This window comes from Pinus tabuliformis, chromosome 7 (genome assembly GCF_031772625.1).
Source record: "Pinus tabuliformis cultivar Carrire ecotype Pingquan chromosome 7, CPIR1, whole genome shotgun sequence".
Taxonomy (NCBI): domain Eukaryota; kingdom Viridiplantae; phylum Streptophyta; class Pinopsida; order Pinales; family Pinaceae; genus Pinus; species Pinus tabuliformis.
This window is the reverse complement of record NC_142293.1, coordinates 693,735,188-693,750,749: the sequence shown is the minus strand read 5'-3', so window position 1 is coordinate 693,750,749 and position 15,562 is coordinate 693,735,188.

Genomic DNA, 15,562 nt, shown 5'->3' with positions numbered 1-15,562 from the left:
TTAATTGATTTATTCGAGCAATAAAAAAGTTTAGAGAGAAACTTTCATAACTCTCATTGGTTTCCATGAGGCGGTGACTTATAAAGATCATTAGTGTTACAAATATTAAGAAATTGACACTTGATGTGGGCATAGGCAAGGTCTTCTAACATAAAGTGTTTTTCAACCTCCACTTTCTTAATATCACAAAGATTACATGTATCTTTCTATCTTGGGTCATGTCTAACACCCAATTTCACTATGAAGCTCATGAGAGATTGTTCTTAGTCTAGCAATGTTAACTTTATTCTTTGATCTAACCACAATACTTTTGTTTTTATAACCTGGGGTCAAATAACTTTTCATTACACATTAAATTTTTCTTATTTTCTCTTTCTTCTTGCACCACATTTATTCTTTGAATTTAGTTGTGAGAGTGCTTTTAATGGTATGTGTATTTTGTAGAGTGGCATTTCCCTTTATCTTATAATGGTTTTTCTGAGACTCAACACCCTTATGCCACCCTCTCTTAAACCTCAAAATACTTTCATTGAAACTTGAGGTAGTGTTATGGAGGTTTTTGTCCTTCATGTTAATTATCTAGATCATTGATTATGCATTCTGTGTGTAGTTGTGGCCTTACTCACAATAGCACGTTGAAGAATTAATATATGGTAATCCTCAAACAAGCCTACATCTCTAGCAATCCAAATTCTCCAAACATACATCATAGGGAGGGATTTTTCATTTTTTAGAGCTAGATTATTTACTCAAGATCTTAGGTTTTCATTTAAAGAGGCTTGATTCCAAACAAGTATACATCTTATCAAATCTATTAGCTCCTTCCACACCTAGATAGAATAAGCACATGATATTAGAAGATTAACATAGCTTTAAAATTTCATTTTTTAATACTTTTTTTTTCTTTGAAATGGTCGTATAACTTGACAACCTTTATTATCACAGTTTTAGCAATAGTATTAACAATGATGTTTACTTTTTGAAGAATGATCGATACTAATTATGGTACCTGATCCTATTGGAATATTGAGTGAGGCACATGACAAAAGTAATCATCCTAGGGGATTGACCCCAAGACCTCCCACATGAAGCTCAATTCACCCAACCACTTGAGCTAGTCCTTTGAGCTATGTTTGGAACATCTTGTCATATCCTTAAGCTCTTAAGGTATAATGGCATTCTTGATACCTTACCAATCTTGTTAGCATATGCGGGGTAAGCATGTCAACAACAAGACTTGAACCAAGAAGAGTAACAACTTATCCTCTTAACTACTAATGCTAGACCCATTTGACAAAATGTTTGGAAAAATCTCATTCCACCTTTAATCACTTAAGTGAGAGAGATGTTGTTGGTACCTTGTCAACCTTGATCAACCCACAAGGGAAAGCACGTGACAAGTGGGATTTGAACCTAGGTAGGGAGGATAATGACTTCTCCTCTTAATCACCCAAGCCATACCTAATTTACAAACATTAAATATGTGGTATTTAGCAAGATTTTAAATATGTGATAATGGTGATGATGGTGATGATTACCATTGCCTAAAAACCAACTTTGGTCTATAAAACCTTAAGAAAACCAATAAGGAATTAAATGATTTATTTTAGCCATCAAAAAGATTAGGGAGAAACTTCCCTAACGCTCTTTGGTTTTCACGAGTTAGCAACTTATGAAGATCATTAGTGTTATAAATACTAAGAAATTGACACTTGATGTACGCATAAACAAGGCCTTCTAACAAAAAGTGTTTTCTAACCTCCACTTTCTTAATATCACAAATATTATATATATATTTTATCTTAGGTCTTGTCCAACGCCCAATTTCATTATGAGGCTCATGAGAGTTCGTTCTTAGAATAGTAATGTTAATTTTCTTCTTTAATCTAGCTATAATACTTTTGCTTTTATAACCTGGAGTCAAATAACTCTTCATGGTGCATTAACTTTCTCTTATTTTCTATTTCTTCTTGCACCACATTTACTCTTTCAATTTAGTTGTGATAGTGATTTTAACGGTACTTGTATTTTGCATAATGGTCTATCCCTTTATCTTAGAATGACTTGTCCAAGCCTCAACATCCTTATGCCACCCTCTCTTAAACCTCAAAATACTTTTATTTAAACTTAGAGTGGTGTTATGGAGGATCTTGTCCTTCATGTTAATTATCTAGATCACTTCTTATACATTTGGTGTGTAGTTGTGGCCTTATTTGCAATTTGTGGAAGCCCGACCTCTAAGAGGAGAATTGGATAGGGTGTATTATTCTTTATTTGGTGACTATAAACTATAAATTGCTTATGGATTTGTTTGATTTTACTCTAGGTCTCTCTCAAAATGTTCAACCATGAACTTCACAACCATGTAAGATACAATTAGAAGTGTGTCAAAGAGGACATTTTTTCTTCCTATAGCCAAAATTTTGTTGCTTTATAGTTATTCTCTAGAAAGAAAAATATTACAAATGCATACATACTCTATGTCCTTGGGATTTGAACATAAAATCTCTTATATATCATTTTTATTTATATAGCCAACCTAGATCCATCTTAACTCTAGATCTACCAAGCGTCGAGAGGGGTCAAATTTCTTAAGATGCAAATCCCATTTAGAGTGAAAAGAGATTTGATCCCTCTTGGTGCCTGGTAGATATAGAATTAAGATGGATCTATACTAGTTTAATTATAAATTATAATTATTCTCTCTCTCTCTCTCTCTCTCTCTCTCTCTCTCTATATATATATATATATATATATATATATATTAAATGAGAATTTGAGAGGGAAGACTCCACTGCTAGGTCACGTTACTGCTGAACCTGCTCTTTCGGCCTTCGGCCCTCAGCCATGGCCCCTCCAGATGCAATCCCGAGGTGGCTTTTGCCCAACAGGCCTTCTCCGCCCTTGTCAAATCCTTACCCCCTCAGCGCCCTCGCCCAACAATCTCTAAGTTTGTGAAGAAGCTAGATGTTCTGCAAGAGGTGATCCTTCCTCCAGCTCTCCCTTGTATGGCAACACTTTCTTTAGCAGAACGAGGTCTCATCGGACAATTCACTGGTCTCTGGCCCTCTCTGAAGATAGTGCAAAGGTGGGTCGAACGAAACTGGTCTGATAAAATACAAGGAAAAATTTCCATCCGCTTTTGTGGGAAAGGGTATTTCACCTTTCATTTTGAATCAAGAGAAGACAAGGATCTAATCTTTAGAAACATACCATATTTCATGGACTCCAAAGGCTTATACCTCAACAAATGGACTCCGGATTTCGACCCTGAATTGGATGTCCCTAGTGCAGTCTCGGTCTGGGTTCGGCTCCCTCACCTTCCTCTCCACTGTTGGGGAGATGAATCGGTTCAAGCCATTGGGAATGTTGTTGGAAGATTTATTGATCGTAGTGAGCCAAAAGATAACATGCAAGCCTGTGCCCGCATATGTGTTGAAGTTGATCTCGGCAAAGGCCTCCCTGAGGCCATCAAACTCAAAGTGGATGACTGGATGCACATCCAACAATTGGACTACGAGCAGATCCCGTTTAAATGCAAGGTATGTCACGAATATGGCCATTTTGCCAATCGCTACTCTAAATTAGTTGATGTTGAAAATGTTTCACAAGATGAGCAATGGGAAACGGTCAAGAAAAAGAAGACTGCTCCCAACCCCAAGGCAAACCCTGAAGTTGTCCCTCCCAAGACTAATATAGCCATCCCCTCCACCTCATCTCTCCTAAACTCTTCCACCCCCTCCCTCGCCCATCCGCTCCCTCCCCCTACTTCATCCAATCCATTTTCCTCCATTTCCTCCCCTGAAGACAACCCCCCTTCCTTGTCCCAAGCTGATGCCAATGAACCCACCGATCCCCCCCTGCTAATCTCCTCCTCCTTTCCCCTCGATCCTCCCTCTTCTAGATCTACCATGAGTTCTTCTAAAGAACACGGTGTAGCTATGGACACAAAAAAAAACAAGGCACAGGAAGGAAGTCTTCAAAGCAACAGAGAGATGAAAACGCTCAAAAGGATATTGCCATGGGTACGTAGAACCCCATAGAAACCTACATCTTGGGGCAAAATAATAAAGAAGCAATGCATAAGGATCAACGAGGGCGTGCAACTCTCTGTACCCCTCACACTCAATGATGAAAGTTCTATCCTAGAATAGCAGGGGACTAGGGCACTCCTCCAAAATTGTTGCCCTAAAAGATCTAATAATACATGAGAAACTAGAAATCCTATTGCTACAAGAAACAAAACAAGGACACCAGGAAATGAAAGGAATCATTGGTCAGCTCAAGCAGTATAATGGATGCATAAGCGAATCAAGGGGTGCCTCTGGGGGAATTGCAACCCTTTGGAACCACAACATTTGGAAACACATAACAGATACAGTCAGCCAGTACTGGATTAAAATCACTCTAGAGAGCTTAACAGATAACCAAAGGATTGTCATCTACAACATCTATGCACCAATACACTATAGAGACAAAGAGCAGTGTTGGACTTCCCTCAAAACAGACATAGATGAAGAAGGAAGCAACAATATTATTCTTGGTGGAGACCTTAATCTCATACTCCACTCCAATGAGAAAAGAGGGGGTTGTTTTTCTCATGACCCCTATCCCTTAGGGCCCATACCTTTTAAATACAGCCCACTGTGGAGTAGCATTCCTACTATTGAAGAGATTGTCAAAAACACATGGAGTCAGCACATAGAAGGGTCGTTGGGATACATATGGGAAAATAAGTTAAAAAGGACCAAATACGCCTTGAAGGAATGGGCAAAAAACTACTACACGGAACCTGAGAAGGACAAAACTGAGATAAAAAACAAATTGGAAAAAATTCACAGCATAACAGAGGAACGAGGGCTCTCCCAGGAATACAAAGCACTCGAAGGTGATCTCTACTTCCAGCTATATCGTGCCAATAGAGCGGAGGAGCAAAAATGGAGAATAAAATCAAGGCAGCTATGGTTGCAAGGAGGAGACAAAAATTCTGCTTTCTTTCATAAGCAGGCCACTGTCAGGAAAATTAGGAACAATGTTACCTCCATCATCGATGCTGAAGGCAATCTCCAAACCACTCAAGGTGCTATTAGAAAGGCAGCCTCAGATCATTACAGTGCTCTTTTAACAGAAACAAAAGAGGTGGAAGATTACTCAGATCTACTGCAACACCTCCCCACTGAGATCAGTGAGGAAATCAATGAAAACCTGATCAAGGAGATTGAAGAAGAAGAAATAAGAAGAGCTATCTGGACGCTCCAACCAGACAAAGCTCCTGGCCCAGATGGTTTCCCCATCTGCTTCTTCCGAGCTTATTGGGGAATAATAAAAAAAGACCTTGTCAAAATGATAAAATGGACTCAACGCAAGGGTAAAATTGGAGGTTTCACCAATGCCACCCATCTTGCCCTCCTTCCTAAAGAGAATCGACCTTCATCCTTCTCCCAATTTCGACCCATTTCACTCTGCAATTCATCTTACAAAATTCTGACCAAAATCCTCGCTTCTCGTCTTAAACCTCTCCTCCCCTCGCTCATCTCTGAAAATCAAGGAGGCTTCTTGGCCAATAGACAAATTTCTGACTCCATTCTCCTTGTCCAAGAAGCTATACACTCCAGCCAATCTAGAAAGGAAAAAGGTTTCATTCTAAAATTGGACTTAGCCAATGCCTTCGACAGAGTTAGACACTCATTCCTCCTTGTTGTTCTAAAGAAAATGGGATTTGTTGCGCCCTTCCTTGACCTCGTCAAAGCTTGCATTTCAGGTCCTTGGATCTCTCCTCTCATTAATGGCAGACCAGGGCCATCCTTTCAATCCTCTCGAGGGCTAAGACAAGGTTGTCCCCTTTCTCCTTACCTGTTCATCTTGATGGCTGAGTCCTTCAGTAAGGCCTTGGACTACAATCGGCGTGTCGGTCTTATCACAGGTATTAAATTTGGGAATGGAGTTAAAAACATAAACCACTCCCAATTTGCTGACGATACACTATTAATGGGAGGAGCCTCCAATATAATAGCTTGTTTTCAAGCCCTCTTAGACAAATACATGAGCTACTCAGGAGGTATGGTCAACCATCTCAAGAGTTGCATCTATGGTTGGAACACATCTGCTCAAGTCCTTCATAACATCGCCAGCACTTTCGAGGTCCCTTGCAAGCTAGACTGGGGGCATTTCACTTATCTGGGCATGCCAGTGAGTGCTGGTACTCTGAAAGCTGAAGTATGGGATACTATCATAGATAAAATGAAAAGGAAAGTGCAGCAATGGGGCTCCTCTTGGCTCAATCCAGAAGGCCACCTAGTTCTCCTAAAAACAGGTCTTTCTTCTCTTCCCTTATACCAATTCATGCTTCTGCAAGCTCCTGCTAATTTTCATCACAAAATGGAAGCCATCCTCCATCATTTTCTTTGGCAAGGGGGGGAAATGAAAAAAAGAAGTACAATCTTATAAATTGGAAGCAGGTCATTCAAACTCAGGAACATGGAGGTTTAGGAATCAAATCACCCAAGCTCTTAAATCTGGCATTTGGTGGCAAGATTGTTTGGAGACTCATTAGTGGCCAATCTGCTTGGTGGAAAAATGTGTTGGAAGCCAAATATCTAAATTCTCCAAGACAACACCTCTTGGATTATGATATCCCTAACAGAGTTTGCTCTAAAATCTAGAGGTTGTGCAAGAAAGCAATCCCCTTTCTTGCCCAAAACATTTCCAAAGTCCCCAAGGGTGGCACCAACATCAGAATCAGAGCAGACAGAATAATGGGACAACAGCCTATCAGCAGCAAACCTGGAACTGATCAGATTCTATCCTTCTTTGACAGCATAGGGCTTCATTACTTGGACCAGATATCTCAGTGGGATACCCAATCTCAGACTTGGACAGGATGGATCTTTCCAGCCATACCCATTGATCTCGAAGCAAGTTTTGCTAATCTCCAAACCCACCTCCATAACATTGCTCCAATTAAAAAAAAATGGTAATGATGGCTTCCGTTGGGATCCTTCAGGCTCCAATTACACAATCAAAGTTGCCCACCAGCATATCTGTAACAATGAATACCCCATGCCCATTTGGGCGCATTGGAAAATCGCCTGGAAATCAGAGACCATTCCAAAAATAAAATTCTTCATTTGGGTCCTCCTAAAAGGGAAAGTTCTCACATCTGATAATTTGCAAAAACGAGGCATAATTGGTCCATCCCACTGCCCAAACTGCCAAGCAGCTGAAGAAACCATCCAACACCTCTTCATCGTTTTCCCCTTTGCTACTGCCTGTTGGAAAGAAATCTTTCTAAACACCCATCTCCCCTGGAGCCCCCATAACTCCATTGTTGAAGTTTTGCATCTTTGGAAGAGGAACTATCCATGGCAACGAAAGAAGAACAATATTGCTAGAAGAGTTTGGGATGCTCTTCCCTACTCTCTTCTGTGGAACATATGGTTGGCAAGAAACCGCATGGTCTTCAAAGACAAAGAAACCAACATCAGGAAATTATGTAGCAAGGCAAGGAGCCTTACATTGGAAACCATCTCAGTCAAAAGTCAAAAGAAAATTGACATCGCTGATCTCTGTGTTGAAGAAAGGAATTTCATAGGGTACTTGTTGGATAAAAGTAACAGCGACCAAAGCGGGAGTAACATTAGCAGCCAGTGCAACAACTCTAATCACAGTTGGAAAATAAGATTGAAAGATGAGGAGTTTTCCATCTGGCTCAGAAACTGTAACACTCACTATCTCTTCTTCGATGGGGCCTCCAAATCTAATCCAGGAACGACAGGGGCTGGTGGAATCATCTACAATGCCAATGGAGATATCAAAATGACTTATGAATGGGGATTAGGTCCCCTCTCCAATAACAGGGCTGAAGCTCTCGCACTATACCAAGGGCTCATTCAGCTTCAAAAACTTGGCATAAACACTGCAATGGTCCTTGGAGACTCGGCCACCATCATAAGTCTAATGGTTTACAACCGGAGCGCCTCCAATGTGCTCCTGCAACAAACTATCAATCGGTGTCAAGTTCTAACCCAGAAAATGATAGATATCTGTTTCTTCCATGTTCTTCGATCCCTCAACAAGGAGGTCGACACTTGTGCAAATAGAGCCTGCACTAGATCCATAGGCAGTCTCCTATGCAACTCCATCGAATCTCAAAATTATCTGCCATGATCAGAAGCAAATCAATACTCAGACCGGCTGCTAAATTTATTAATAATATTGGGTACTTTTTCACTGTCGCTCGCAGCGTCCTCAAGCGGAATCAGATCCTGGTCACTGCAAAAATCTACATTGAAATCCACCATTATGATGAATCTACCACCATATCTCTGAAAACGATTCGCCAATCTCTCTTCTGTCCCATCACCCAAGGTGCTCTGTTTCTCTCATTCCTCTCCCGTGATCTATCTCTCAATTTTCCCGTGACTCCCTCCCCATTCTTCCTTATCCCCTTGTCAGAGCCTGCCTACATAATCGCGCTCTTCTTCTCTCAGAATCGCATCTCCTTCTTTCCCTGGCTGCATCCGCTCCATCTGTCGTCTGCTCTCGGCCGATCTTCTTCTACTCCGAGCCTTTGTTCCCCTTCCCTCAATTTCTTTTCTGTTAATCCTCCTCCAAGCTTCTTCTTCCTAGGCTCTTTGGAACAACATTCTTGCAACACACTGACCTTACTGCGCACGGAGAATTCAGATTGGCCATATGCAATGGCGAGAAATGAGGACTGCTTACACTGTGTCGATCTGCAGGCAGAATTGGAGCAAATCCGAGCTCACCAGAAGATTTTGGACACCAAAATCGACACCCATGCCCAGATCACTAAGGAGAAGCATGAGGCCGACCTCAATCTCTTTCTTCACAGAGTTTCTTCCCTTCAGGAGCAGTTCAATGATCTTTCAAATAGATGCAGTCATGTCCAAGAGTCCATTGACATTCTGAAGTTCATCATGGAAAAAAGTAACGCTCCCAGCACCAGCTCTTCAAATTTAAGGAATGCAGGTGTTGAAGGCAATCCTGAAGAATCTACAGCCCACCAAATCAGTCATATAAACATTGACTAAGCATGACTTGCAAATTCTGTTTCTTACTGTTTCAGTTTATTAGAATCTATACTAGTTCAGGTTTTCCAAAAGTCAAGAATGACAGAAGCAAAGAGGAATTTTGTCCTCCCTGTAATATTTCCTTACTTTGCTTCCCGGGCATAATGCCTTGTAACAATGGAGCTTAGCCTCCCCAATCTTTTTTTGGAATACAAACAGCAACCGATTATGTAAAAAAAAATAAAAATATATATATATATATATAGTGTATTTTTGTTGTAATTTAACCGAGTCAAAATATTAATAAAACATTAAAACATCTCTACTCTAATAAATTGGAATTTTAATAAAAATATATATATAGTTTTTATTTATTTATTTTAAATAATATTTTAATATATAAATTAAATTTATCATTATAAAATATTTATTAAATTTATAATTATCATTTAAAAAAATTATTAATACTATTAAAATCAAAATTTTAAAATATCCATTGTGATAGTGATTTTTCTAATTTTCTAACTTACCAAAATTATAATATTTTTTTAAGTATCTTTCCTAATACTTTTCAAATACAAAAGCAAAATTTTAAAAGAATTCAAATTTAATTTAACCACCTTCATTATTCAAATAAAAAAAATAAAAAAAATTGTTAAAGAATTCAAATTTAATTTAACCACCATCATTGTTAATAACAATGGAGAATACACCGTTAATATATTTAAAAAACGGTTTATTCTTCCGATATTATTAATTTAACTATTACAATTTTTTTATACTTCTTATTTATTTACAAATATAACTTTTATAATAAAAAGATACTTAGTCAAATATATAATACTCAAAATATAATGGAAAGTGGATCACTAAATGTTAAAGTATTGTTTTTTTCTACAAATATTTATTTATCTCGACATTAGATCTCTCTGTTACTTTCCGTTAAAAACTGCAGCTATTCAACGCCCGTCAAATATCAAATTCATTTCAAAAATACGTTCCTTTGGTCATGTAATCAACTACATTGTTAAAAACACGTTCGTATCAACTGCCCTTTCTATGTACACTTTTTTCTATTTAAAATTGTTATTAAAATAAACCCCAAAAAACCAATCTATATTGTATGAATTATAAAGGGGATAAACGGTTAATCTTGACAAAAGAGTTTCATTTCTTTTAACTTTCAAGGAATTAAGAAAGTTAGTCCAAAGTGTTTAACTTACCAAGGGATGAAGAGAGTCATAGTCATATCTATGATCACCTTTGCACGTGACGTGCATGATATGACGGCTGGGGCGGATGGTTTTCGCTTCCCCCAGCCGTGTTCGATCCTTGCGGAGGCCCCTTCGCATCGGCGAAATTTGTGACGGCTATGCCGTATATATTTGCTAGCTTCGGCCGTATTCTGCTGGCTTCGGCCATATCGATTGTAATATGTGGGCTTCGGCCATATCGATTGTAATATGTGGGCTTCTCTTTGAAAAAAAAAAAAAAAAAATCAAAAAAAAAAATCTATGACCATCTCAAATTTAGGGACAAATTTCAGATCTGATTCATTATTGATTAAGTTAACCCTTAAGGGATAAATTTCACATTTGACTCATTATTGATGAGCCAACTCCTAAGACTAATTCAATTTTTTTTATTTTTTTTATAAGATAAATCACTTATTATCTATTCCTCTATTGGTGGGATTGAATTGGTTGGATTTTATGATCAAGATATTTGTAGATATTTTATTTTTTATTATTATATCATTATATAATAGAATTAATTTAATTTATTATATTATATATTTTTTTGTAAGTTAGATTTTACATTTTCTTTATTAATTAAGAATATCAAAATGGATAGCAAGTTAATTATTAGTAGATCATTTGGAAAACCCAATCAATAAAAGAAATAGAAACTATTTATCTATAATGTTTAAGACAAGTTCAAAATTAACAAAGTACCAAAACAAGTAGTAGTAACTTGTGTATATTTAAAATACTAAATTTTATGAAATAAAAAAAATTAGACAAAATAACAAAAAACTAAATCCCTGAGCATATATTATATAAGTCTATGGTGTGGAATTTAGCACGAAGAGAGGTAAAGTGGTCCTCATTTCTATGGGAGCTTTGTGTTGATTTCTATGAGTTGGAGCAGAACTTCATTGAACTACAACATCACTTCCTCCTTGGCTTCATCTATGTCTTGCATAATTTCTACTACCATGGTCTTGGAATGCCAATATAGCTCCACAGTCTTCTAGTACTTAGTATCTTTTGCTCTCGAATTCCCTGCATATAATACCTAGTTCTCGATTTCTTCATCAATACCCCAATCATGCATAGAGCTCCTATTTGTTTGAATTCCAGGTTTAGCAAATATAATTTGCTATGGGATGTATAAATGAGTCTACTCATAGTTTACATTTGTTGTTTCTTGGCGACTTCTTGGATCTAAGAGCCATATGGGCCTTTGTGTCCATGTCAATCTTGTCTTCTGAACCTCCCACATGGCATGGAGATGCAGAGCGAAAGGAAAGACAAATAATATGTCCAAGCACAATGAAACAATGTAAGCAAATTCCAAGAATAAGAGTAAGCCTTATGGAAAAACCATTGTGGAAACCCATTATAACTTCAAGTTGTATAAACCTTGAGTTAGAAAAGGATATTGAGGGATGGGAGCAAATATTTTCCTGGTAACAAAGAATCATCCCACCAAATGTGCAGATATAGAGTAGTTGTGATGGAAACAACAACCTCATTTGTTGTACAATGACCATAAATGTCATTCACTTGCCATAGTTGGTAATTATGGCATAAGAACCCAATTAACCACAACCCCATTATCCACATGCAAAGTTAAATTTGGAATGTCATTACGTAATGTGGTTATAAGAGTTGTGGAGGCATTCAAGTCCCCTGCTGTGAAAGATGCTTCTACTTGGATCACATGCAGCAATTAATGGAAATTTTAATACTTATTACTCATCTTTTCATTATTACATGTGTGTCATGGGTGGTAAGTGTAAGGATTATATTTGATCCCAAAGAAAATATAAAAATATATTTTTCTCAAGGTTTAAACATCATCTCGTATAACAAAGTTGAGGAATTGGAAAGTTTTTAAACTACATTTACTTGAGGAGCAAGATGTGTATCCTACCACTATAATCCATGACTTCTCAATCATTGATGCCCCTCTTAGAATGCTCTTCTCTTCAAAGTCCTTGCTTATCATGGTTGGTTCAAAGAATGATAGAGTTATCCATTCACATTAAAGTAATTCCAAACTTTCAAGTGATCTCATAATATTGGGGCATCCATGTGTGAAGATTAATCAATGGAAGCAGGTTGTGGGGGTGGGAGGTGGGAAAGCAATGGATAACGTTAATGTAGTTCTTCATTATACTCCCTTCCCATGACACTAATCTACATTGCTTCCTTGATGAAATCCACACACAAGTGTCCAATCCAACAAGCTTGAAAGGACTACAAGTTATGGACACTAGTATGTATACACCCTTAATTAGCGAGAGATTTAATGCATCTCCTCTCCTTTTGTGGTTTTATCTTGTTTAGAGTGTGGGCTCGGAGAGCAATTTCTTCTCTCCCCCCAACTCTAGTTTCTATGTTTTAGACTCAAGAGCTTGTTTTGGTTGTCTCACTATAGGGAGTGTGATGGGTGAACATTTGGTGGTTTCTTTGGTGGGTCTAAGTGCTATGGGTGACAACATTTGATTTTGGTCATCTCCAACACCATAGAATGGATGGCCCAGTGTAGGAAGAAATAATGTGTGATGTGTGAGTCATTGGACATAAATTAAAGTGTGAAATAATGTAAAAGAGAGGTAGTGTAAGCCTAGTGGTTTATGGTGACTTTGGCTTTCCAATGGAAACATTGGTAACATGTGTTGGAGGAAAAGTTGATGGTGGAAATTCGAGAATGTGAAAAACATGTTGCTATGGTTATTGCATAAATGAGGAAAATCTAGGACCTAGAATGTGAGTTTAGGGCACTTGAGTAGATATAAAGAAGGAAATATGTAGAACTAGACCTTCACCTAGAATCTATAGTCTCACCGATTACTCGTATTGGTTTCCTTAATCTCCCCATGAATATTCTCCAATCCCTTGTTCCATCTACCTCAGGCTCATATAGTTTAAAGGAAGAAATTGTAAGGTCCCAACATAATCCTAAATTGAAATTGAAAACCACGATAGATGGACTATTCCCCATATGTTAAAAATAGCAACAAGAAATCTAATTTAATTTGTCCTTGAATTAAATTAGGAATTTAATCAAAATTTTATTCCCATAGCAACTTGTAATAGTTAACTAAGTTAATTTGACTTGGTTGGCTCAGTAAATTCGAGTTGGAAGTCTATCTAGAGTCATGTAGACTTGACCAACGTTTGAAGGGAGAAGGGACAAGGTATCCAATTTTTAAGGTGTGTGAGTGTTTCCAAACAGAACCCATTCTTTATTATTTGATATCCTAATTAGGATTCCTAAATTTTAGGGGCCCAGGTTGAGTTCTTTTGAATTGTAATTAATTAACTAAACTCAACTTAGTTAAAGTCAGTTAAGCTAGTTCAAACATTTGGAGGAACTAGTAGGAGTTCTAGTAGTGGGGATCAGCTTCAGTGTAGCTTCACTACTCCACCCGTTAACTGAAGATTCACTCATAAATAACTCATGCATGTGTTGAGATTAGAGTTCAGGGACAATGTACTATTAGTTTTATATGAGTTGTACAATGGTGCATGCAATGAGTAGAAGGCCTATGATGGATTACGTAGTTATGGTGAAGGATTTTCCCAAATAAATATGGGCTAATTCTCTTAGGAATTGCTCAAGGAAGTAGGGTCTTGGTAGGCGGGAGAATTGACTAAGTGTTGGCTTAAGCTAGTTTGTGAAGTAGAGAGATATATTGTACTTGTGCAGGAATTATTCAGGTTGAACAAGCATTGTATTTTCTTCTCAGATCTTTTGGTTAATGCAATAGAGATAGTCGGGGTTTTGAGCAATTGCTTTCCCTAGAAAAATATTATGTTATGTGTGATAGAAATTCTTCCTTTTTTGCTAAGTGTTTTCATTGATCAATTTTGGTTTTCGCTGATGAGTAGAGTAGATTCTTATCTTCTTCTTTTTTAGCATATCACATAAGTTGTTGAATCTACAGTAAAAATCTACATGGTATCGAAGCTGAAGACATTGTAGAAGAGGAGAATACGAGTTTGTTGTGCAGGTGAAATCGAATTTGTAGTTTCATACTTCAGATTCAATAGTATGTCATTGTACGGTTTGAGACTTGAGTATGCCCTAGAGGGAAACTCGAATTACATAGCTTGGAAGGACAGGATGGAGGCAGTGTTGGAAGACAACGGGCTGAAGGAATTCATAGATCATGATATTCTGAATCCTCCAACATCTTATGCTAAAGATCTGGTTGAATGGAGAAAGTGAAAGGCATTGACAAACCTGTTTCAAAATAGCAGTGACCACAGGAAGCTGGAACTGAAGGAAAAACTCAGAAAGATCAAGATGGAGAAGGGCGACTCAATTCCAAAGTACTTGACCAAGTTCACCCAATGTCAGGATGAGCTTGGAAGTGTTGGGATTAATATTACCGAATACTATCTTGTAAGCCTAACACTTCTAGGACTTCCCAAGAGTTGGCACAGTTACCAAGACTCAATTAATGGGAGGGAGAAGCTACTAGAGTGGGAGCGATTGTGGTCCAACTTGGTATAGGAAGAGATTCAGCGGAACACCAGAGACAGATCCTCATCAAAGCATGATGATGAGGAGAATTTTGCCTTAGCTGGTAAGGCAAAGAAAGGGAAGGGGAAGTCATCCCATTCTAAATCATATTCTTGTCAGGGCGACAAGAAGAAGGACATGTCGAAAATCAAGTGTTTTCATTGTCACAAGCTGGGACACTTTGCCACAAAGTGTTTGCACAAGAAGGTCGGTAAGAAGCCCTTAGGAGGAGTGGCAGGTGAAGCTCTTGCTTCACAGTTCGAACTGGATTTTACCCTCATCGCTTGTATGGTGTCATCGATGATGGGTAGTGTGTGGTACCTAGACAGTGGAGCTTCATTCCATATGACCGTAACAAATATCTCTTCAGTAACTTGGAGGAGAAGGATCTCCATATGCATATCGAGATGGGTGATGATGGGAGGTATAGCGCAACTGACATCGGTACAGTTACCTTTCAGAGGGAGTTTAGTTCTCCCCTCACTTTGCGAGATGTTATGTATGTTCCAGGTTTGAAGAAGAACTTGGTTTATGTTTCCATGTTGGAGGATAGAAGCTATGATGTGATATTTAGTAAGGTAAAGACGTTCCTTCATCACATAGCCACAGGGAAGGTGAAGCAGATAGGGGTTCAAGTAAAGAACCTCTACAAATTGGAGGTAGAAGACTGCGTTGCTTTGAGTACTAAAGCAGAGAAGGTGTAGAGCCAAGACATCGGTGAGTTGTGGCACAAAATATTGGGTCACTTGCATCATGGCGCTTTAATCAAC